The 24,985-nt window shown below is 39.0% G+C and overlaps 1 long non-coding RNA gene across 1 annotated transcript in view; it reads left to right on the top strand.

The window, feature by feature from the left end:
* LOC132534309 (uncharacterized) overlaps window positions 1–24,985 on the top strand; it is a 356,331-nt gene that overhangs the window by 191,370 nt on the left and 139,976 nt on the right. The window lies entirely within an intron of this gene.

Genomic DNA, 24,985 nt, shown 5'->3' with positions numbered 1-24,985 from the left:
CATGGAGTGAACCTGAGTCAGACCTATTTGCCTCAGGCAAGAAAACTAGTCTAGTGCTATACTGCTCTGGCCTAGTCCATAATTGGCTAAAATAAGTGTTATTTTCATTATTTTCCAAGACCTGCCTTAGCCTTGGAGGAAAACCCACTTGACCCACAAGTGTGATCACCAGCCTATTTCTATTCTGACACATATAGATTCACCTGAAATATTCTAATTAGGTAAGCACAATCTTATGTATAATAGCCTAGGAAAAATACAGAATGACCTCATATGTGGTATATAAGGGGGGAAAAAGGAAATAATCAGCATCAGATAAAGTAAACTCATAATGGCTAGAGAGATAGCTCAGCTGGTAGAGCACTGGAATGGCGTGCCGGAGGTTCCTAGTTCTATCCCTTGCATTTCTGGTTTGATCCCTGACATTATATATATTGGAGTTGTTTTCTAGTTTCTTTGTCTATCTCATGTGAAATTTTCTTTTGTAAGTAAAAAATAAAATCTAAAAATGTAGACCCTGATCACAGAACTGAGGTAACAACCAAAGAGGAAGGATGCAGATGTTAGAAAGGCTAAGAGGATCTAATAGACTTGGCTGGAATTAAATTGATTGATACCTTGGTGTTAGTTGCTCTCTCTCTCTCTCTCTCTCCCTCCCCCTCTCTCCCTCCCTCCCTACGGGTTATTACCAGGCTCAGTGCTAGGGGCGGTGACTGGTCTTTAAGCACAACAGGAAGAACTGTGGCTTAAAACATATAGTCATATAGGCTAAGATTACATCAGTAAAATTAGAAGGATAATAAAAAGTATTCTTTTTTAGGAGTCAGGCAGTAGCACAGCGGGTTAAGCACACGTGGGTGGCGTGAAACACAAGGACCAGAGTAAGGATCCCCCTGTTCGAGCTCCTGGCTCCCCACCTGCAGGGGAGTCGCTTCACAGGTGGTGAAGCAGGTGTGCAGGTATCTGTCTTTCTCTCCCCATGTCTGTCTTCCCCACCTCTCTCCATTTCTCTCTGTCCTATCCAACAATGACATCAATAACAACAATAATAGCTGTAACAATAAAACAACAAGGACAACAAAAGGGAAACTAGGGGGTATAGCTCAGTGGTAGAGCATTTGACTGCAAAAGGGAAACTAAATAAATATTAAAAAATTAAAAATATATATATTTTTAAAGTTTTTAAAATACTTTAAATAAATACCTTGTATTAAATTTATCTTGTCCTAAGATACTTTTTTATCACTTTGTAATATTTATTGCCTCCAATTTGCAAAGAATGTACAAATATTATTTGAAAAGAAAATCTCCATATTTGTAACTAAGATATGATGTAAATAAAGCACAACCCACAATCATACAGAAACAGTGCAGTATTTTCTGCTAAACATGTTTTTTTAAATTTTTAATTTAATTTTATTTATTCCCTTTTGTTGCCCTTGTTGTTTATTGTTGTAGTTATTATTGTTGTTGTCGTCATTGTTGGATAGGACAGAGAGAAATGGAGAGAGGAGGGGAAGACAGAGAGGGGGAGAGAAAGACAGACACCTGCAGACCTGCTTCACCGCCTGTGAAGTGACTCCCCTGCAGGTGGGGAGCCGGGGCTCAAACCGGGATCCTTATGCTGGTCCCTGCGCTTTGCGCCACCTGCACTTAACCCGCTGCGCTACAGCCCGACTCCCTGCTAAGCATGTTTTATAGCCCAGTAATTCCCAGCTCTCTGATTTGATGGTTCAGGTAGAAAGAAAGAAGTGTTCGTGGAAAACCTTTGTGACTCTTATGTGGTATGGCATTGCTAGGGGATACTCTGTGACTCTTATGTGGTATGGCATTGCTAAGGGGATGCTGTCAAGGATATTTCTCAAGTCCTTTCATCAATACATATGACCAGAGTTACAATCCATTGATAGTATAAACTTGGGGGACTTTACATATAACTTAGAATTGCCATTGACTATCCACAGATAGGAACTCTAATAAAAATTTAACATGTATCATCTTATTAGTGGTAAGCTAACCACTGTTGACAGTTATTTTATATTGAGACAACAGATTTAGAAAATGCCTCTACGGTGGTACCAGAATTCCCATGGTGAAGATACTTTTGACTTGTTTTAATTCCTCTTTATCATTAGGCTTAATTATTAGCAGAAATGTTTTACTTTACATATTTGCTTCCAATACCTAAGAATTGCTTTTTAAAAATTTCTTTATATTGGGTTGTTTTCAGGGAATTCTTTTCCATACTCGACATCATGCTTGTCTTTATTCTCTCTTTATACTGTTTAAATGACATGCATTGAATTTCTAGTATCTAGACCACCTCGGTGTAGCAATTGAAAATGAAATAGAAATGAAACCAAAAGACTAGATTCTATCTTTCAAACTTCATTATATGGTGGGAATGACGGTGGGAATGATAACTTCATTATATGGTGGGAATGACGGTGGGAATGATAACTTCATTATATGGTGGGAATGACGGTGGGAATGATAACTTCATTATATGGTGGGAATATGGTGGGAATGATAACTTCATTATATGGTGGGAATGACGGTGGGAATGATAACTTCATTATATGGTGGGAATATGGTGGGAATGATAACTTCATTATATGGTGGGAATGACGGTGGGAATGATAACTTCATTATATGGTGGGAATATGGTGGGAGTGATGCAAATGGGAAATAGAAATCATAGGGCTACGGGCATAACCTTATATGAGACTCAGGAGGCTGGCTTCTACTATGTCTCATTATCTAGAGATGATGTAACACTAGTGACTATATTTTCTTTGATTCTTGGTTTCTTCATAGGAAAGGTGAAAAATACATATGATTTTCCAAGTCCCTTTTTTTTTGCTTCTACAAACATTGATTTCATTGTAATTAATATCTGTGCATGCTCTTTGAATTGAAATATAATTGTGAGTATCTGTGGTTTCAGTATCAGATTCTTAAAAGTTTATAATGAAGAAACACTTAGTTTTTAATATTCTACATTATTTTTTGAAATGTTATTCTTCTAAAAATAAATCGACTACATGTTCATGTAGAAAACATTCACAATATGTTAATTTATACAGACAGATTTTTTAGTTCTCCATGAAACATTCAAACCTAGAGCATGACTAGACTAAGGGTATATAAGTGTATTAAATCAGGGCTGGGTGATGGCACATCTGGTTGAGTGCACATGCTACAGTGCACAAGCACCTGGGTTCAAGCCCCCAGTCCCCACCTGCAGGGGGAAAGCTTTGCGAGTGGTGAAGCAGGTCTGCAGGTGTCTTTCTGTCTGTCTCCCTCGCCAGCTTCCCTCCTCCTCTCAATTTCTGGCTGTCTCTATCCAATAAATAAATAAATAAATAAAGATCACACAAATAAGTGTGTTAAATCAGTATTTTTTCAGATTTAGATATATTACTTCTTTTCCCTTTTGTTGCCCTTTTTTATGGTTGTTGTAGTTGTTATTGATGTCCTCATTGTTAGATAGGACAGAGAGAAATGGAGAGAGGAGGAGAAGACAGAGAGGAGGAGAATAAGACAGACACCTGCAGACCTGCTTCACTGCTTGTGAAGCGACTCCCCTGCAGGTGGGGAGCCGGGGGGCTCGAACCAGTATTCTTGAGCCAGTACTTGCACTTTACGCCACCTGCACTTAACCCACTGTACTACCGCCCAACACCCGCTATTCTACTTTTTAATAACTTAGGTTAGTGGTACAGAAGGTTAGTGGTAAGAAGTAAAACTCTGCTTTACTTTAGATAATTTCCCTAACATTTGAATACAGACTGAAGAGAATCTGTGAGTTTTAAAATTCAATGGCTGCCTTCTAAAGATATAAACATAAATGACTATGCACAGGTCTTGACAATAATTATATAAAGAAAGAGGAATATAGACTCATGTTAACCACTGGCATTTACCAACGAAATTGTAGACGAGTGACATGACACTGAAGTAATAGAATGCTTTTTATAGTGTTAACCGGAATCATCTTGGAACAAAGTGTACTTCATGAGAGTGAGTCAGTCAGTGTCTGATTCCCTGCACACTTTTAAAGCAGGTGTATGGCTACAAACTGGATCATGCTACATCGTCTCGTCGCCACTACTGTCATTGTAAAAGTTCATTTGAAAAGAACTGTAAACCCCAGGAGAATTTTAAAGTTGTTAGTAAACAAAATTAACAGAATTTCTTTATCAATTTCCAGAAGCGTTTGTTTCCGGCTACGTTTACCAAAACAGATTCACCTTGCTCAGAAAAAAGAGAATAGTTCTAAGGAGCTATTATTATTAATCATGAGCAAACAGTGTAGAAATAAGAAAATGCAAGTGACAGCATAACCTTTCCTTATTATGTCATGCATGTAAGCTCCTTGCAAATGGTTCCAGGAGTCGTTGTCATGGGAACGATGTAAAGATATAATGTTGATTTTACTGCGCTGTGCAGAAACTTTTGAAAGGAGACCATTTCTACAGAGCACAAGCGCAAAGTTCGATGCTCTTGGTTTTCAGTCAGGATGCTCTGAGAATTATATATTACACCATGGAAATGGGGACGGAATGAAGGGACATCCATTTCTCTGAACTCGATAGCTCTAATATTTGAAAAACATGCTTACATGGAGTAAGGGCCTAAGTGCTCCTAACTCAGGTTAGCAGCCCTCTTCCTCCAAGAACAGAGGAAAGCTGAGAAAAGTCTTAGAAACTGTGCTGCTGCGATATGTGATAGTAGAGCTCATTACCACTCTGCTCCTGACAACAGTAATACTAACTTAAGTGCCACTAAGAGTACATACACCCTGTGACAAGGAGTCAGGACCTGACAGCTTATGTGGAATGAGATGCTAGAACGTTCAAGGAGGGTGGGAGAGAATGACAGGAGAGAGAGAGAGAGAGAGAGAGAGAGAGAGAGAGAGGAGAAACCCAGTAAACAATATATTTTAATTTTTTATTTATTTATTTTCCCCTTTTTATTACCCTTGTTTTTTATTGTTGTTGTACTTATTATTGTTAATGATGTCATCATTTTTAGATTGGGCAGAGAGAAATGGAGAGAGGAGGGGAAAACAGAGAGGGGGAGGGAAAGACAGACACCTGCAGACCTGCTTCACCTCCCCTGCAGGTGGGGAGCCGGGGGCTTGAACCTGATCCCTTGAGTGGGTCTTTGTGTTTAGTACAATGTGCGCTAAACTGTGTGTGTGCCACTGTCTGCTCCTATGCTTCATTTATTATGTCAATGGTATAGTTATGAAGAAACTATATGTAGATTACGGCTGTGGTCAAGTTCCCATCTCCACTACTGCTGTCTTAAGATACAAGCAGAAGCTACATGTTGCAACCCAGTTTCCCCACACCACTTATTGAAGAGACAGTCCTTTCTCCATTTAATATTTTTTACTCCCTTGTCAAACTTCATTGTCTATAGGAGTGAGTGGCTTATTGGGGGCTGTCAATTCTCTTCCATTTGTCTGTATCTATTTTGGATTCAGTACTAGATAGTTTTTATTGTCATAAGTCTCTAGTAGACTTTGCAATCAGGAAGTATGATGCTTCCTGCCATACTCCTTATTTCCCCTCAAGACTGTATTGGTGATCCTAGGTGGTTTCTGGTTACAGATCTATTTTGTAGCTTTTTTTCTATTCCTTTGACAAATAGTGGTGCCCTGATGGGGATGACATTAAATCTGTGTATGACTCTTCCTCAACTTTCCTTCTTCCCAACATTATTTTTCTCTCTCTTTTTCATTTCTGTTTCTCCAACATACTTTATGCTACTTATATAATGTCTTCTCTTGCTCTCATTAAATCATGAGGTATCTCCCTCCCTAATACCTTTCTGGGATGTGATTTCTGTCTTAGTGTCTGCTTTTAGACATCTCAGCCTACATGATATTACTGGAATTCTGCTTTGGTATAAAGTCAGAGCGTTAAGTTATTATAATAATGTTGTCATACTGATCATTTACTTGAACACAGACTTCTTTTTAGTAGCTCTGTGGAAACAGTGCTCTAAAGTGATATAAGCATTTTAAACCATGGCTCACATATGGTTCTTAGTCCTAGCTTTAGATTCGCTGATAATTAATTCTGGTCCATTTACCTGTTTATAGGTGTCTCCTGTAGTATTTTTATAACTTAATTTTCCTGTTTGTAAGATAGGAAAATAATATTACTTACCTTATTTTATTATTGAAAGTCTTAGACTAGGAAAAATAACTAGGACAATATATAGCATATTATAATTGGTCTATTGTTACTAACTGGTATAAACATTGCTGCAGTTATTCTGCTAAATCCACTAGCTCTCATTATTACCTCCTTAAATAGCTCTATAAAATCCATCCATGTCTTAATCGTTCTTGCTAGTTAAGGTAATGGTTGTTAAGTATTAATACTGTTAGTAGCTCACTTAGTACATTTGTTCAAGGGGAGTCGGACGGTACAGCAGCGGGGTAAGTGCAGGTGGCACAAAGCACAAGGATCTGCATAAGATCCTGGTTTCAACCCCCAGCTCCCCACCTGCAGGGGGTTTGCTTCACAGGTGGTGAACAGGTCTGCAGGTGTCTTTCTCTCCCCCTCTCTGTCTTTCCCTTCTCTCTGGATTTCTCTCTCTCCTAGCCAACAATGACAACATCAATAACAACAACAATAGTTACAAAAATAATTAAAAAAAGAGATATCTACTTTCATTGCAGGATTAATCACATTATAAAAGGGTAGAAATAATCTTAAGTATCTAGTAATAGATAAAGGCATAGAGAAATTACAAATATAGTTAATGAAATAATATTTAGCCATAAAGAGATAAGAGCCACTTGTTGTAATATAGATGAAGACATTATGATAAGGGAAATAAGTCAGAAAGAAAAAAAGATAGATAGCTTATGATATGCCTTTTATATGACATATTAAAATCTGATTTTATAGAAATGGAAAAGTAGATTGGTTGTTCACAAAAGCTGAGGTAATAAAAAAGTGGCAGTGTAGGTAAAAGATTACATATTTTCAGTTGTGAACTATCTTAAACTCACTCAGTGTAAGATATTATAAAAAATGTTTGGCAAAAAAACATGTTGGGCAATGTGAAATGAAAACAAGAATAAATAAATGGGACTCTATCACACTAAAAAGCTTCAATACCTTGAAAGCAGACTACCCAAGGATAACCAGGCAACCCAGTAGCTGGGAAAAGATATTTACATATCACACATCAAATAATGAATTTCAAACATCTATAAAGAACTGGTACAGCTAATGAAAAACAAAACAAAACAAAACAAAAAACGTGATCCAGAGAAGTAAAAAGGCTGTTTTCTGAAGAACAGAATCATGTGGTCCACAGACATAAGAGGAAATGCTCCACTTCACTTGACATTACAACAGTGCAAATTATAACTACAGGGAGATCCTCTCTGATGCTGATGAGAATAGCCTACATCAGCTGGACAGGAAATGACAGTGGTGGCAAAACAGGAAATGACAGTGTTATTGAGTACAGGGGATTCTTTTGCACTGCTAATGGGGATGTAACCTGAGGCAGCCCTTTTGGAAGACTGTTTGGAGAGTTCTTAAGCAAATTAAATGGAATTGCCTTCAGACCTAGCAATACCACTCTTAAGGATTTACCCAAAGCTCACACAAACAGTTCTGCAAAGAGACACACCCGATGGTTTCACTCAAATGTGATACACATGAACTTGTAAAAACAAACAAACGACAAACAAGCAAACAACCCAGAAGCAAACAAACTTTATTTTTTTTATTAAAGCCTTTCTTTTTTTTAATATTTATTTATTATTGGATAGAGACAGAAAAATTGAGAAATTTCGAGGGAGAGGGAGAGAGACAGAGAGACACCTGCAGCCCTGCTTCACCACTTGTGAAGCTTTCCCCCTGCAGGTGGGGGCTGGGGGCCTGAACCCAGGTCCTTGCATGCTGTAATGTGTGTTGCAATGTGTGTGCTCAGCCAGGCCCACCACCACCCGTCCTCGCAAACAAACTCTTGTACAAGACTTGTGAAAACTGATGGTTGTCTTTGGGAAGTGGGAAGGTGGGGACACAGAGATTTTATGGTGGGTAAGGTGTATAACTATACTTGGTCATCCTATAGGTATATACAAAAATAAACATTAAAAAAGCTATTGGTCACAATCATGGAGTAGGGTTTTAAGTCTTCTGTGTGTGTAATTCTATATTAATTGAAGACTATCAGAAAATGTTTTCTGCCAGAGATTCAGGAAGGGAGAAGAATGAATTTGCAGTTGTAATTCATTTATCAGTGCTAAAGAAATAGAGTTCACTGCCTTGTTAATTTTGATTTAGATACCTGAATAGAAGCTCATAAATCATTAGTACATACAATAATGATTTGTAATCAGTGGATTTAAAAAAAATGTATCTATTACCTATGTATCTCTGCATCTATATATCTATATCGAGGGAGGCAGGGCACCATTATCTCCATTCTATTCCAGAGTAATTGCTACTCTCAGATGAACTGATTAAATTTGTTCTAATTTTGAAATGTTGCCTTCAGGGAAGTAGAAGCCTGCAGATATATAGACATGTGTGCCTTCATTGTGAATGTATATATTAATAAATTAAAAGTCTCTGAACCGTAGGAAAATCTCATTTAAACAACTATTTTTTGAGTGTTTCTTTTAGAAGCTTTTGATGAGGCCTGGTTTTCATATTTCTCTGCAAGATCATAAAGCAACTGGTATAATCATTCACATCCTCAGCTTTCCTAAGGAAATATGTTTTTTCTTTATTTTGTGGATTATAGCTACTGGTATTTTAGTTTATGTCAGAATTAACACTTAAATATCAACCCTTCTTGGAATATTAGAATTCATGAGTAAATTAAAGAGAAATTAAGTCAATAGATTTTAAGGAGAATGAGGTGATCACTAAGAAACTACAATTGTATGGGCTGGGTGGTGGTGCACCTGGTTGAGCACACACATTATAGTGCACAAGGACCTGGGTTCAAGCCCATAGTCTCTACCTTCAGGGGAAACTTCACAAACAGTGAAGCAGTGCTGCAGATTATCTGTCTATCTGTCTGCCGGTCTGCCTGTCTGCCTGTCTGTCTGTCTGTCTGTATATCTATCTATCTATGTATCTATCTACCTATCTCTGTCTATGTATCTGTCTATACCTATCTCTCTACCTATCTCTATCTATGTATCTATCTATCTATCTGTCTGTCTATACCTATCTATCTCTATTATCTCCCCCTTCCTTAATAATTTATCTATATCCAAAATAAATACAGATATATATATTTTTTAATTCTAATCTTAAGATAGCATTATTAGAAGAGAGCTAAAATAAACAGCTTTCCATCTGGTGGTTTATTCCTTTATTCTCATCACTGTGAAATGACTGTCCAGTCTTTGCTCTCTCATGACCAGGATCTCTCTATTCATTATGCAATAATTGATCAAAACTGCTATACCTCTGAGTTTCACAAGCTTCTCCATATTGAACTAAACTCATCTCTCTCTGAATGTGACTTTTATGAACTTGCCAAAATTGTGATCCAAAGTCAATACTGATTACAGTACTCTAGCCCTTAAAGTTATTTTGACACAAAGGAAAACATACATAAATATGTACCAATAATTTCTAGGGAGCAAGAGAGAGTTGTCTTTGTGTGAGTCCTCACTCATTCCTTTCACACAGTAGTGGATGAATCATTCATCAGATGAATATTTTTTTAGTAGGCTTATAGCTTCACTTGTGACTTGTGATTTATCCTTCATCATTAAGCTTTTAGGAAATCAATAAATAGCATCTATCTTCTTCATTGAGTTCAATATTAGATGGGAGTCAGACAGATGGCCATTAATATGTCAGCTTTATTGCTAATAAAGCTTATTTCCAGGGAAAGTGGAATATATGGTTTTAAGAAAGCAGCTAGCATAGTCCACTTGCTAGACTAGATCATATGACAAAATGACTGAGGTGAAAGTTTGAGTCCAACATTATTGTAGTACATTAATCTGGCAGGTGAAAAGAGATTCAGACAGAAAAAGCTCTAAATGCTTATAGACGGACAGAGAGATGAGATTAGTCCATGACAGATATTTAGAAACACTAGTCTGTCAGAAGGAAGAATGAGAGAGGTTAAGGGTAGGGTTAGGGGTAGATGGACAAGAGTTCAAATGTGCTACGCATTGGAGATAGAAGTAGTAAGCTTTGAGTGTCTCACATTGTCCATAGAAAACTCACCTCAGGTTGTCTCATTTTAATATGGATTTAACTATTTGGGGGCCTATTCGTCAAGTGATTTTAATTGAAAACTTTGAGAGTGGCTATGACCACTTCTAAGACTGAAACTTCCTGTTGATGAGTGGTGTAATGGAGTAGGTGATGAGAATATTTTTGAATGTGTCAACATTCAAGACTTAGTCACTGTATTGACTGTCATCTTGGTGCCAGACACCACGTATATTGTTTTAGCACTAAATTTTTCATGCTTTGGAAACATAGGTATGATTTAATAATCATTTCAGATAAGAGCTAACGATTTATATAAGCTTGCATAAATATTAAAACCAGGATTTGAGAAGCTATTGAGCATAGTTTTCACATACACTTCTTTCTTTTCCCTTCTTGTTTATAGAAAGTCTAAGAGCTAATATCCTGCTGTCTCCAAGGACTAACATAATAGTTCCCATTTACTGCTTGTTTGCAGATTTTAACTACTGATGAATCAAATAACAAGTTTAACTGAGTTTCCAAATCAACTCCTAAAATCATTTCTGAAATACTGCCAAGTCAACTTTCTGTCCTCTCAAATACTATAATTTAATGCTTTGAAATATATAAAACAGGGTCAGCCATCTATTTTATTTAAGGACTGCTTTCAGGGTAAATAGCAATTTTCTATTTTTAAATGATGAGTATAGATTCACAGGCTTCCAAAAACTTGCTACAGAAATGCTTTAGACCATATATATCCTTTTTTGGTATACATATTCAGAATGAAGTCTTCACTATAAAGCATATTTATAATTCAGATGTAAAGATTTTGCAAATAGTTTGCAAAGTCAATCCAATACAATTCCCTAAAACATTTAGCTGCTTTTAAAGAAAATCAGTCTTTCTGTCAGGCTTTGGCAGTTAAGCTCTAGTCTGCTGAGACAGCAGCATTCAACATCCTGCATCCTGCTCTGCAGCAGGCAGCAAGCTTTGGCTGGGACCCTGCCATCCCATTTTAAGCTCTTGGCAGCTGGTTGGAACACACATTTAAATCTTTAGGTCTGGGGATTTAATTGAAGCACTGTATAATAATAATAAAAAAAAAAACATCTAAATTCCTGGTTTGTGAATATACATTGAAGGATAAATAATTGCAAACATTTAAGTGTTGGTAAGTTTCCTTTGCTGCTCTAAATTTAAAACTAGAGAGTGTATTTTCACATTATAAAACCTTAAATGGAATTTAATGCTCTAGGTTTGGGTTTTTGCATGGCCTCTGGCGGCTTTCAGTAAGGTCATTAGGTCACTCAGTAGAGTGCAAAACTCAAAGCTCTGGAAAAGGGATTCAGGACTTTCTCAACCCCTGGGCATAGAGTGACTGCTTAGGCTTTTTCGCTGCTGGCTGACTCAGCTTTGACATTTCACACTGTCCCAGTCTCTTAGCAGCCACTCTCCTAAGAGTGGAGTAACAATAAGTAAATAAATCATGGAGTTTAGTACTTTAACAAACCAGGTGCTCTGTGACCTCTCACCTTCAGGAACTTACTTTTCTAAGAAGCTGATGATTACATGAATTCACCAAGGGCCCTCTTGGAGACCCTCTGAAAAGGTTCTTCTGCAGAGTCAGCTGGTAAGGAAACTGACTCTTAGTAGCAATATTTTGGAACAGTGCAGCGTCAGGTTGGGACAGCTTGAAGAGCAGGTCTATCTTTGAAGAAGTAGGAGCAAAGAAAAGAAGCAATGCATTACACAGAAACAAATTGCTTTAAGAATTCAAGCCCAGGGTGGAGCCAATATGGCTGCATGAAGCAATGCCTGGGAAATTTCTTCTGCAAACCTTTTTCAGATATTGGTCTTCTTGACCAAGAATTCAGGTTAAATCTTCACACCACCATAAACCAGAGGCGAACAGTGCTGTGATAGCAGCATCTTTCTCACTCTCCTACTATGACCCCCACCCCTGCCACCCCATGTGTGTGTATCTTTCTCTCACTGAAATAAAAATAAAACAAAGCAAAATACTTGATAGTTTTGCAAGGATGTATACTATACTATTCTTTTTTTAAAAAAAAATATTTATTTCCTTTTGGTTGCCCTTGTTTTATTGTTGTAGTATTATTGTTGTCGTTGTTGGATAGGACAGAGAGAAATGGAGAGAGGAGGGTAAGACAGATAGTGGGAGAGAAAGACAGACACCTGCAGACCTGCTTCACCGCCTGTGAATCGACTCCCCTGGGATCCTCACGGCTGTCCTTGCGCTTTGCACCAAGTGTGTTTAACCCGCTGCGCTACTGCCCGACTCCCAATACTATTCTTTATGGGTGAACTCTCCTGTCTTTATGGTACGATTCCTTTTATTAAGATGTTGATGTTGCTTTCTAGAAACCATAAAAATTCAATAATATCAGTTGTATTGGGGATATGATTAGTATTCCTTTCCCAGCTCAATAGTTATTTCATGATTCTATTTTTCCACATGCAGACACTTTAAAAGATTTTAAATGTGGTTGAATTGTTTCTTTAGGAAGTCCTCCCCTATGCCAAGGAGGTTTAGAAATTTTCCCGTCATTTCCTTCTGCAGCAAGGGTTTCACTAGAGGTTCACACATCTGCATGGTAACACAGTTCCCAAGGGGACAACCGTTTTTTTTTTCTCTCTCCAAATAGAAGGTGAGAGAGACAGAAAGAAAGAGAGAGATATATCACAGTACCACTTCAATGGTTGTGAAGTTTCCCCTTTGTGCAAGGCTCACATCTCACACGTGATGATACAGACTCAAAGCCAAGTTCTTTTTAAAAAATATTTATTTATTTTCTCATTTGTTGCCCTTGTTGCTGTACTGTTGTAGTTATTATTGATGTCGTCATTGTTGGATAGGACAGAGAGAAATGGAGAGAGGAGGGGAAGACAGAGAGGGGGAGAGAAAGACAGACATCTGCAGACCTGCTTTACCACTTGTGAAGTGACTCCCCTACAGGTGGGGAGCCGGGGGCTCGAACCGGGATCCTTACGCCGGTCCCTGCCATGTACGCTTAACACATTGTGCTACCACCTGACCCCCTCAAGTCCAAGTTCTAATGCAAGATAAGGTGTGTTATCCACCTCATGATTCATCTGCTGGATCTTTACTTTTTTTGTCATTGGAGCTCCACCACTTAAAGCAATTTATTTTTCCCCTGCAGTATTCACTGAAAACTACAGGTAACAGGAAAGAGGAAGAGACAGCACAACACTAAAGTGTATTCAAGTGCCGTACTTAGCTTTTATGCATGACTGCCCAGGTGCCTTCCGAGATGAAATACTTCTAACCCTAATTCTTTCATGGTTTACCTTTTTTTTTAAACAAAGTTTAAGTGACAACTTCATATTATCTGTAACACGTGCTCAAGCATATTGGAGTTTATATTACCTTACAGTTGCTCAAAGAGTAGTTTATTTAGGTCAGTCAGTGGTATACCTGGTGGGGCACATTACCATGCGCAAAGACCTGTGTTCAAGCCCCATCCCCACCCCCACTCTCCACAGGCAAGGGGAGACTTTTCACAAGCAGTGAAGCAGGTCTGTAGGCATCTATTTTTCTCTCTTCCTCTCTGTCTCCATTTCCCCTCTGTCCTATCAAAATAAAAAAAAGAACAAGAGGGGGAAAGTAGCTGTAGAGAGCAGTGGATTTGTAGTGCCGGCAAGAAACCCCAGTGATAACCCTGGTGGCAGTAAAAATAAAAAAATACGAGAGTTGGGCGGTAGCACAGTGGGTTAAGCCCACATGGCGCAAAGCACAAGGACTGGCTTAAAGATCCCAGTTGGAGCCCCCAGCTCCCCACCTGCAGGTGGGGGGTCACTTCGCAGGCGGTGAAGCAGGTCTGCAGGTGTCTGTCTTTCTCTTCCCCTCTCTGTCTTCCCCTCCTCTCTCCATTTCTCTCTGTTCTGTCCAACAACAACAGCTATAACTACTACAACAAGGGCAACAAAATAGGAAAAATGGCCTGGCACTGAGCCCCAGTGATAACCCTGGAGGCAAAAATAAATAAATAAATGGTTATTTGTTTAGAGTACAGCATATACAACATGCTAATTGTCTATTTGTTTAACTACATAAATGGATTCCTTTACAAAATGTTCATGCCTTCACACTGCGGTCAAATAGACACCATCATTAGAGGTCATGCTTGCATCCTGCATATTTTTGCTCTGTGTGGTTCCATGACTCGTCTGTCATTGTGGGTGGTGGAAAATATAGTCAGAATGGTCCTGAGTGACAGTCAGCCTGCATCTGTAGACACACGACTTCCATCTCCTCCATACATTCCCACAATGCCATGACTTTCTGAAGCACAGAGATTCTGACTGTGGAACCTCTGACACCTGGAAGATAGTAGCATTCTCTGATTTATTTTACTTGCGGCTGATGATTCTGTTATTAACAAAAAATAGCTTACATGGATAGTGTACCTGCTTTGACTTGCATGTGACCCAGTTTTGAATTGGACAAATGATAATATTTGCCTGCTTCACGGCCCATGAAAGCTACCCTCCTGCAGGTGGGGAGCTGGGGTTTTGAACGGGTTCTTGACAGTGGACCTTATGCTTCATGCCGTGTGCGCTTAACCCACTGAACTACCGCCAGGCCCCTGAAATATTTTTAAAGTAAATTATATATATACTTTTTTAGAGCAGTGTCAGGTTTACAGGAAGGCATGCGATTTTCTGCACCCCTTCTATTTCCCTGGCCTCCACATATCTGAGCCTCCTTTCACCAGCATTACTCAACAATAATTGTCTTAAAAACAAAACAAACAAATAAACAAACAAAAAAACTAAGGATAAACTGATATGTACACATAACAGTCGCCTCAAATCCTTAGGTTATCTTAGTGTTCAATCATGATAATAGTTATTCTATGCTTTGCATATATGTAATGGTACATTTATCATTAGAAAGTCCTATGGGTTTTTTTTTCCTGCACTAACAGTAGTTTTCTGAATAGTCATCTTCACCTTCTCATTTCTTCCGTCTTTAGCAAACTGTCATCTTATCTCCACAGTTTTGTATTTTCTAGAATGTCAGAATCATACACAACGCATAGCTTTTTTTAGGTTGGCGTTTTTTCATTTAGTAATATTTATTTACAACTCTTCCTTTATTTTTTATGGTGTGATATATAATTTTCTTTTAACTCAGAAGAATATTTCATTTTGAAATGAACCACAGTTGATTTGCCCGTGAACCTAGTGAGACATATGTAAGGTTCACCTAAGCTTGGGAAATAAATGAAGTCTAAAAAAAAATCTGTTTTTCTTTCTGTGTTTTTTAGTGCATAGGTGAGACATTCATATGTTCATGCTTGTGTTTTTGGTGAAAAGGGTAATATATAGTGATAGAATTGTTCAAATGCTAGGTATATGATGCTGAAGAGAAAACGGATTGATCTTAAAACTACCTAAAACCATCAATGGTGGCTGACAAACTAACTCACTTGGGTAGTGGACTACAATTCCACATTTTCAACCCAGATTCAAACCCAGTCCTTACAGTATCAGAGGATACTTCACTGCTATGTTTTCTCTCCCAGTCTGCTTCTCTCTCTCATTGTTATTTTAAAAAGTCAGCCAAGAGCAATGACATTTCTCAGGGGAGAAAACACTAGATATTTCTAACTGGCAAAACTATATGGAATGTAACTGGGCCTGGCCTGAAGAAAATGTCACTGATGAAACTTCAGGACTTTTTGTTTGTTTGCTTGCATTTTGTAGAAATGCAGGTTTGTACTTTTAATCAAAAGAATAAATAATAGTGAAAGTGTACTTGATTATACAAGGAGGAATTATTACTTCAGTCCTTATACTATGTTTTCCGATCCTTAGCCCTAAGTTACTGGAATGTCAAAAAGTTATGGATAAAATACTTTATGACTTTCTCATAAACCTAACATTTCATTTCATTCTCTAACCCCAAAATCACTGGTTGTCGTCACACAGATTTGAAAATTTCTCTTTGTTCCACTTAAAAAAAAATTACTCAATATAAAAATTCCCAGTACTGTGGCTGAGGAAAATAGCTTAATCACTAGTGTCCCTGAATTCCTGCTTGGATCCTAAGCCCCACATGTCATGTTGTGACACTCCGTCTCTTCTTGTCTCATATCACCTCTTGATCATACACATCTCTCTCAACTGGGTTTTTTTGTTTGTTTGTTTTAGTTCAAATGTGATTGGTGCAACCAGATGCCTGTAGTGCTCTCAACTACTTCTGTGTCATCTCAGTTAACTTCAAAGTACAGTAAACAGTGTGGCGAAACAGCCTGGATCTTATAGTCAAAACTGTAAATATAAATTAATTCTCAATTAAAAACCATTTCAAATGCAGACATTCCATTTAAAGGTCTCGGTTTAGCTATATGGTTTTTAAATTTTAGTGCAATGCCATCTGTTAGAATTTAGAAAGGAGTAGTCAGTGAAGGGGCTCAGTGCTAGTGTTGGGTTGCTTAAGGTCCTGAACTTGATTCTTAACACTGCATATGCTGGAGTAATGTTCAGAGAGAGAGAGAGAAAAAGGGGGGGGGGAGAGAAAAGGCAAGAAGTGGGAGAGAGGGAGGACAAACTTACAAAGGACAGAGACCCTTAGTTTCAGTGTAAAGCTTTTGAATCAGTAATTTAAGTTACCTTTCACTCTAGTTTTTCCCAGGTCTTTTTTTTTTTTAAAGAATTTATTATTTATTCACAAGAAAGACAGGAGGAGAGAAAGAAACAGACATCACTCTGGCACATGTGCTGCCGGGGATCGAACTTGGGACCTCATGGTTGAGAATCCAATGCTTTATCCACTGCACCACCTCCCAGACCACCCATGTCTTCAACGCCCCATCACATTAGTGGAATTGACTCATTTTGTGTATCATGGTTACATTTTCGTAGTTTGGGTAATAATTCTAATTAAAATTATTCAGTGATAGTTGTGGACTGCATCTAAATTAATGTGGTATGATTCACTAGGGACTAACAGATACCAAAAAATAATGACAACATAATGCACATAAGTCCTCAGTTACTTGAAATACCCAGCTTTCACAAAACCTTTCTTTAAGCTGGGTGCATAGTGGTTGTGCTTTGGATAAAGAAACTGACTTAAGAAGGCAGAAAGTATTGTTCCTTGTGCTGTTACATTTAGAGTCATCTTAAACTTTGGTTCTAAATATCTGCCCGAGTGAATTCCAGTGGAGAGTGTTTTAGGAGCTATACTCTGCACATAAATTAAAAATATTTAGGAGCTCCAGGAAAAGGTTCCTCCTAAATTATCTTTACCTCCCATTGTGATAAGTGCTTAGATTACTTGGTATTGATTAAATGCTTGTTTAAATAGCTGAGGAAAAATAAAAGGAGAGAGATTGATTTTGTGTGGTGGTTTTAAACCCTTTAAATTATTTACCAGGAAGGGAGGAAACATACAGTAATTTTAAGGAAAGCTATCACAAGAGTTTATCTGTGGGATACATAGACAACTACGAATGTTTATTTACCTTTTACTTACAGACTCTGAGGAGTGTACAGAGATTTATTATGTTATAAAGTTATAAAAGCACTCTTCCCTAATGTGTCTGCATTGCTAAGAACAGTACCAATAGCAAAACAAGGTCTGGGCCTCCTGCTGGCATTCCAAAGAGAAGATTACTTGGCATACAACTTTTATAACTATTTTTTAACTTAGATGTTTCCATTTTTCTCATAATATCCTTTGCAATGAAAACAACAGTTTTTAAGGAAAGATGCAAGGCATTTAAACGTGTTGATAATTAGAACACAATTTTAGACAATTAACCTCAAACTTCCCAGATTTGAAATTTATAATTAAATAGCATTTATTTTTTTGTTATTTATCATTTACTTGTGTGTATGTATGTGAGAGAGAGACTTAGAGCACCACTGTGGCATATAGTATGTCTGGGACTGAATTTACAACCTTACACATGTAAGCCGTGCACCATACTACTGAGACACCTACCTAACTACTTAAAAGTCTATTTTTATTTAGTTCTTAAATTGTATTTATTTATTTGGATAGAGACAGAGAGAAATCAAGAGGGAAGGGAGGCATAGATAGATAGACAGATATATATGTATATATATATATAGATAGATAGATAGATAGATAGATAAATAGATAAGGAGGGAGAGAGAGAGACAGAGAGGGGGAGGGAAAGGGGAAGGGGAGGGGGAGAGGGAGAGGGAGAGGGAGAGGGAGAGGGAGAGGGAGAGGGAGAGGGAGAGGGAGAGGGAGAAAGATCTGCCAGTCCCTGTTCAAGGTACCATTTGCTGGGCTGGGCCGGCTTCACGGGCGGTAGAGAGACGACCAGGGACTCATGGCTGAGCTGGGAAGCAGTATCTCGTTTATTAATCAGATACATCGCCTTTTATGCATCTCCACTGGAAATGACAAGGGAAAGGAAATGACTAGGAGAGGGGGCGGAGCAAAAAAAGTGCAAACAGAACCTAGAAAGCTTCCATCTAACCAGTGGGGATTAAACCAATACCCTGCAGGCAGGGCGGGACCCAGGTAAAACAGTGATTATGTAAATAGACCACATCGTAAGTAATACAAGTGAACCTAATGTCATGATCAAAACAGAAGGTCTTAGAAGCAGAATTTAGAAGCATACCAACAGAGAACTACAGTACTGACGCGCAGGTGTTGAAGCTTCCCTCCTGCAGGTGGGGAGCAGAGGCTTGAACCAAGGTCTTTTTCCATAGCTTGTGGACTTAACAGGTGCATCAACACCCAGCCCCTGAAAGTCCGGTTTCAACTAACAATGCTTGCCATTGATGCAGACCTTATTCTGTCTTCATTTGTAATAAAGTATTGCTTTGCTCTGAGCCCACAAAAAAAAAAAAAAAAAAATCAAGAGCGAGTTCTAGTCTTTAGTTATTTTTAAGCGATAGAGCACTGCTTCATTGAAATAAAATGATCTTTGAAACATTAATAGCCTTTCACAGTTTAAGAAAGCAAATCATAGGGCTGAGCGGTAGCTTACCCGGTTAGGCACTTACGTTACCATGCACAAAGACCCGGGTTCAAGCCCTCTGTCCCCACCTGCAGAGGGGAGCTTCACAAGTGGTGGAGCAGGTCTGCAGGTGTGTCTCTGTCTCTCTCCCTCCTTATCTTCCCCTCCCCTCTCAATTTCTCTCTTGTCTCTATCAAGTAAGTAAATAAAATGTTAAAAAAAAGAAGTGTATTAGAAATGCATATCATATAGCAAGTAACTTTGTCTTCTAAATAGCATTTTCAATTCATTTTAAATATCAAAAACTCTTGAGCTTGGATTTATCATCTTTAAATTGTATTTGCCTTTTATTATAATCATAGTAAAATGACTTTTTAAAAAAATATTTATTTTATTTATTAATTCCCTTTTGTTGCCCTTGTTTTATTGTTATAGTTATTATTGTTGTTGTCGTTGTTGGATAGGACAGAGAGAAATGGAGAGAGGAGGGGAGGACAGAGAGGAGGAGAGAAAGATAGACACCTGCAGACCTGCTTCACCACCTGTGAAGCGACTCCCCTGTAGGTGGGGAGCCGGGGTTTGAACCGGGATCTTTATGCTGGTCCTTGTGCTTTGCGCCACCTGCGCTTAACCCGCTGCGCTACAGCCTGACTCCCGTAAAATGACTTTTTAAATACACTCCTTTTTTTAAAAAAAAAAGTGTTTTATTTATTTAGTTTTTACCAGAGCACTGCTCAGCTCTGGCTTATGGTGGTGGCAGGGATTGAACCTGTGACCTTGGAGGCTCAGGCACAAGTTTCTTTGCATAACCATTATGCTATCTACCCCCACCCAGTAAAATGACTGTTAACTAATTCAACCTGGTAGATTTCCTAAATGTGTGTGTTTTGTCATCCTATTATTATTGACATGAACTTGGAGATTTATTCAGATTTACTACTGACCCTTGCTACTGTAGTGAACTATGTTATGCCACCCAGACCTTTATTAAAAAGATCATTAAAAATGAAGGGACCAGGCGGTGGTGCGCATGGTTAAGCGCATACATTGCACTGCCCAAGGACCTGGGTTTAAGCCCTGCAGGAGGTATGGGTGGGTGGAAACTTCAAGAGTGGTGAATCAGGGCTGCAGGTCAGGTTGATGTATTTAAATGATGTGGGTTTTTTTTTTTTTCCCTCCAGGGTTATTGCTGGGCTTGGTGCCTGCACCATGAATCCACTGCTCCTGGAGGCCATTTTTTCCCCCTTTTGTTGCCCTTGTTGTTGTAGTAGCCTCGTTGTGGTTATTATTGTTGCCATTGTTCGTTGTTGGATAGGACAGAGAGAGAAATGGAGAGAGGAGGGGAAGACAGAGGGGGGGAGAGAAAGACAGACACCTGCAGACCTGCTTCACCGCCTGTCAAGCGACTCCCCTGCAGGTGGGGAGCCGGGGTCTCGAACCAGGATCCTTACGCTGGTCCTTGCACTTCGCGCCACATGCGCTTAACCCACTGCGCCACCGCGACCCCCCAAGTGATGTGGTTTTCGTGTCTCTAGGTTGTGGGGAGCTTAAATTTCCTCTTCTAGCTCCCTAACAACTTAACTAAGGCTTCTACTGTGGAAAATTCATCACTGTCCAAACTCCATGGACCAAGACCAACTACTACTACCTTTCCTCTTTTTCCAGTTAATGGTTGTTGATTCCAGAACTTTCTGTAATAATCCTTCTTTACAACCATCTCCATGTCAGAGTTTGCTTTCATGGAATCCAGCCACCTCAAACAATAATAGGGCTCCAGGCCACTCTGAATGTGTCCACATGTTTCATTGAATTCACCCAGTGTGTTACTGCCTAATGTCAGATGTGTTTTTCCTGCTCTATTTATTGTAATGCAATTTGTATTTGCATAAATTAGTTAAAGTTTATGTAAGCAAATTAAATATGAGTGTGAAAAGTTTTTCTTTATGAATATTACTTTTCATTAGAAAAGTTCAGTTTTCTGATCTTTGATGTGGGTGAAATAACTATAAAGACTTTTTTTTTTTTTTTTGCTTCCAGGGTTATTGCTGGCATTCGGTGCCTGTACCAGGAATTCACTGCTCCTGGAGGTTATTTTTCCTCTTTTGTTTATCATTGTTGCCATTGCTGCCGTCATTGCTGGACAGGCTAGAGAGAAGTCAAGAGAGAAGGGGAAGAGGGAGAGAGAGAGGGAAAGATAGACACCTGCTGACCATGAAGTGACGACCCCTCTGCAGGTGGGGATCCAGGGCCTCCAACCAGGATCCTTGCACTTTGTGCCATGTGCGCTTAACCTGCTGGACCACCGCACAGCCCCCTAGAGACTTTTTAAGTTGCAAAACATTCTAAATTATTTTTTTTGCAAAATTTTCAATTCATTTAAATAAATATTAAGTTCTCTATGTATGCTGAAAAGAAATTTAAAAATTGTAGAATATACCTCATGTGTATTTTTAGCAAGATTCATGAAAAACTTTGTTAATGTTAGCGAGCATAAATCAAACCACCATCCACTGTAAGGAAGCAAAGATGTTTATTGACAAATTGCAATCCGGGCCGAGATGGTGACTGGTGTTAGTCTACCAAACTCGACCCCGAACAGGGCTCAAACCATACAATTTATAGGAATTCAGACTACACTCAGGGAGGGGGAGCACATCACCTTATCAACCTACATCCAATAACAGGCTATAGCAAACACAAGATCCAATCATTTCAAACTTAGCAAAAAGTGGGGTCCATACAAAGCAAAGCGCGGGCTATTTTCAAATATAGTAAGATCGCACAACCAATAGAATTCAACCAGGCAGGGTCGCCACATCCTCCTGCCATCGGCTATGACCACCCATCCGGTAGGCAGCACACCACAAAGTCTGTTCAAAGGTCCTGATAAGGCTTGTCCCCATGTAGGGTCCTTCGAACAATGGGTGGCCTTCACTGATGAGGTCCTGATAAGGCTTGTCCCCAGGCAGGGTCCTTCGAACAATGGGTGGCCTTCACTGATTAGGTCCTGCTTATTCAAGGGGGAAGGGGCAAGGAATTTTCCACCTCATACTACAAGCAACTCATACTAAAAGCACTTAACAAACAACTGCATAAAAAGGGAATTTCAAGGCTACTGCCTTTTACAGTTAACAGATACTGAGAGAAAATATTTTGACTCTACATAAAGAGCTTATTGAAATAAATACATGTTTGTAATTTCATAGTATAAAAGCATATTAAAGGGGCCAGACGGTGGCACACTCAGTTAAGTGCACTTAAGACTAGGCACAAGAATCTTCACAAGGATCCAGGTTCAAGCCTCCAGCTCTCCGTCTGCAGCAAAGTCACTTCACAAGTTGTGAAGCATGTCTGCAGGTGTCTGTCTTTCCCTCTCCCTCTCTATCTCCCCATCCCTCTTAATTTCACACTTTCCTGTCCAAAAAATGAAAAACATTGATGCCAGTAGGAACAGTGGATTCATAGTGCTGGCCCTGAGCCCCAGCGACAACCCTGCTGGAGGGGAAAAAAAAAGGAAGTAAAAGAAAAAAGATATTAAATAAAAATTAAAACTTATTAAGGACCAGTAATATACCTCACAAGAGTGCTTGGTGCCTGTTTTGCCATCTGTACAACCGAGGTTCGAGCTTGACTACCGCTTTTCTGGAGGAAGATTTAGTACTCTGGCCACTTTTTCTCTGACCCTCACGCTCTCCAACAATATAATTTTGTTTGTCATTGTTATCACTGAGACTTTGTGGTTATAATCTAACTATTTCAGATGAAAAGAAACTGACAGAGCCAAGGGGCTGCATGGTGGTGCACTTGGTTGAGCACACATGTCACAGTGTGCAAAGACCCCGAGTTTGAGCCCCCAGTCCCCATCTGCAATGGTAAAGCTTTGTGAGTAGTGAAGCAGTGTGGCAGGTGTCTCTCTCCTTCTCTACCACCCCCTTCCCTCGATTTCTGGTTGTCTCTATCCAGTAAGTAAATAAAGATAATGAGAGAGAGAGAGAGAGAGAGAGAGAGAAATAACACCATGGAACCGAAGCTTCCTTCACTGCAGCAAGGAACAGGCTTGAACCCGACAACACAGGCACAGACTCCAAGTAAGCTATCTTGCTGGGCCTTTGTATTGGTGTTTTTATCTAAGACGACCTGGTGATATGAAGCACTGATGAAAATATAGCAACTATAATACCGGTACATTTAGTATATGAACATGAATGGCATTTGCATTTAATCTTGTATTTCACTATTCTATTAGTCTTAGAATCATCAAATAATAATAATATAAAGTTATACTCCATAATAAAAACAAGAAAAGGGTTATGCTGCCACTGGAGGGCCAGGTGGTGGGCCACCTGGTTCAGCATACACACTGAGGTGTGCAAGGACCAGGGTTCAAGTCCCTGGTCCCCACCTGCAGGGGAAAAGCTTTGGGAGTGGTGAAACTGTGCTGCAGGTGTTTCTCTGTCTCTCTCCCTCTCAATCTGCTCCTCCCCTCTCAATTTCTCTCTGTCTCTATCCAATAATAAAAATGAATAAAGAAACACATTTAAAACACATACATAGTGTTTACCTTTAAGGCTTGAAAGGTATTCAAAGTCAGAAAACCCTCAACAAAGAAAAAAAAAATGCATGAAAATTGCTGGCCTAGCTCAGTACCATCCAGATTTATAATATGTATTCAAAGAACGGGGCAATTTACAATACACAGATTTGGTTTCAATTATATTAGTCTGTTGGTATGCTTCTAAAACCCCTTCTGTTTCATTGGTTTAACCCTCCCCTTGCTTAACACTGTATTCTATTTACATAACCACTGTTAACTAAGCACCGCCCTGCCTCCAGGGCATTGGTTTAATCCCCATTGGTTCACAATGTCTTTTTGCTCCACCCCCTCTCCTAGTACACCCTAATTTCCACCAATATTTTTGCTCCACCCTCTCTACGTCACATCCTGTTTCCACCCTACTTGGCAAGTATATATAAGGACAGGATTGTGAATAAAGAGATACTGCTTTCCAGCACAGCCATGAGTCTCTGGTTGTCTGTCTCTCTCACCCGCGAAGCTAGCCCGGCATTAGTCCAGGGACTGGAACTTCTGTATCTTAACCTGTTTCCCGGTGTTGTGAATCCTTCAGTATCTAAAGTCAGCAAGGTGTAAACAACTGGATTATCCAGATATTTCATTTCAACTTTTTCCTTCCTGATTCTGTTCCAAATTGATGCCTACTTCTAACAAGGCTTCTCTTGTTCCCTGCTTGTGCCCCACCTTTTCCCCCCCTCATCACCTTGGTTCTACTCTAGTTTCCCTGTGCTGTTTCTCTATGAAGAAACCTACTGTTTGTACCAGGTTTTTGCTTAAGCCTATGTATGGTATGAGTAAACCAAATCGAATCGAATATACAAGTGACACTGTTGGGTGGAGTAAATCTCTCTCCATCTCTACAATTACAAATAGTCACAAGTGATGAAGTCACATTGCAGGAATGAATAGCTAATCCATCTAGCAGTGACATAATTAATGCAGTTGATGGCATTGAATGGCTAGAGTACTGAACAGCAAAATCTGTCTACGGTGATAAAACACGTTGCAGTTAGTGCAGAAAATTACAGATAAAGTGGATTTTTTTTTTAAAAGGAGACAAGATTGGAAGAATGTATCTGACATAAAATGATTATAGAGCTATATTGCATCATAGTAGAAAAGGAATCTAGTCTTGTTGGTGATAAATTTCACGTTATGAAGTTAGCAATAGCAGGGATGGTGGAATGGAGGACATTTGACATTTT

The sequence above is a fragment of the Erinaceus europaeus genome, chromosome 18 (genome assembly GCF_950295315.1).
Source record: "Erinaceus europaeus chromosome 18, mEriEur2.1, whole genome shotgun sequence".
Classification (NCBI taxonomy): Eukaryota; Metazoa; Chordata; class Mammalia; order Eulipotyphla; family Erinaceidae; genus Erinaceus; species Erinaceus europaeus.
This window is presented reverse-complemented; position numbering and strand designations above follow the sequence as displayed.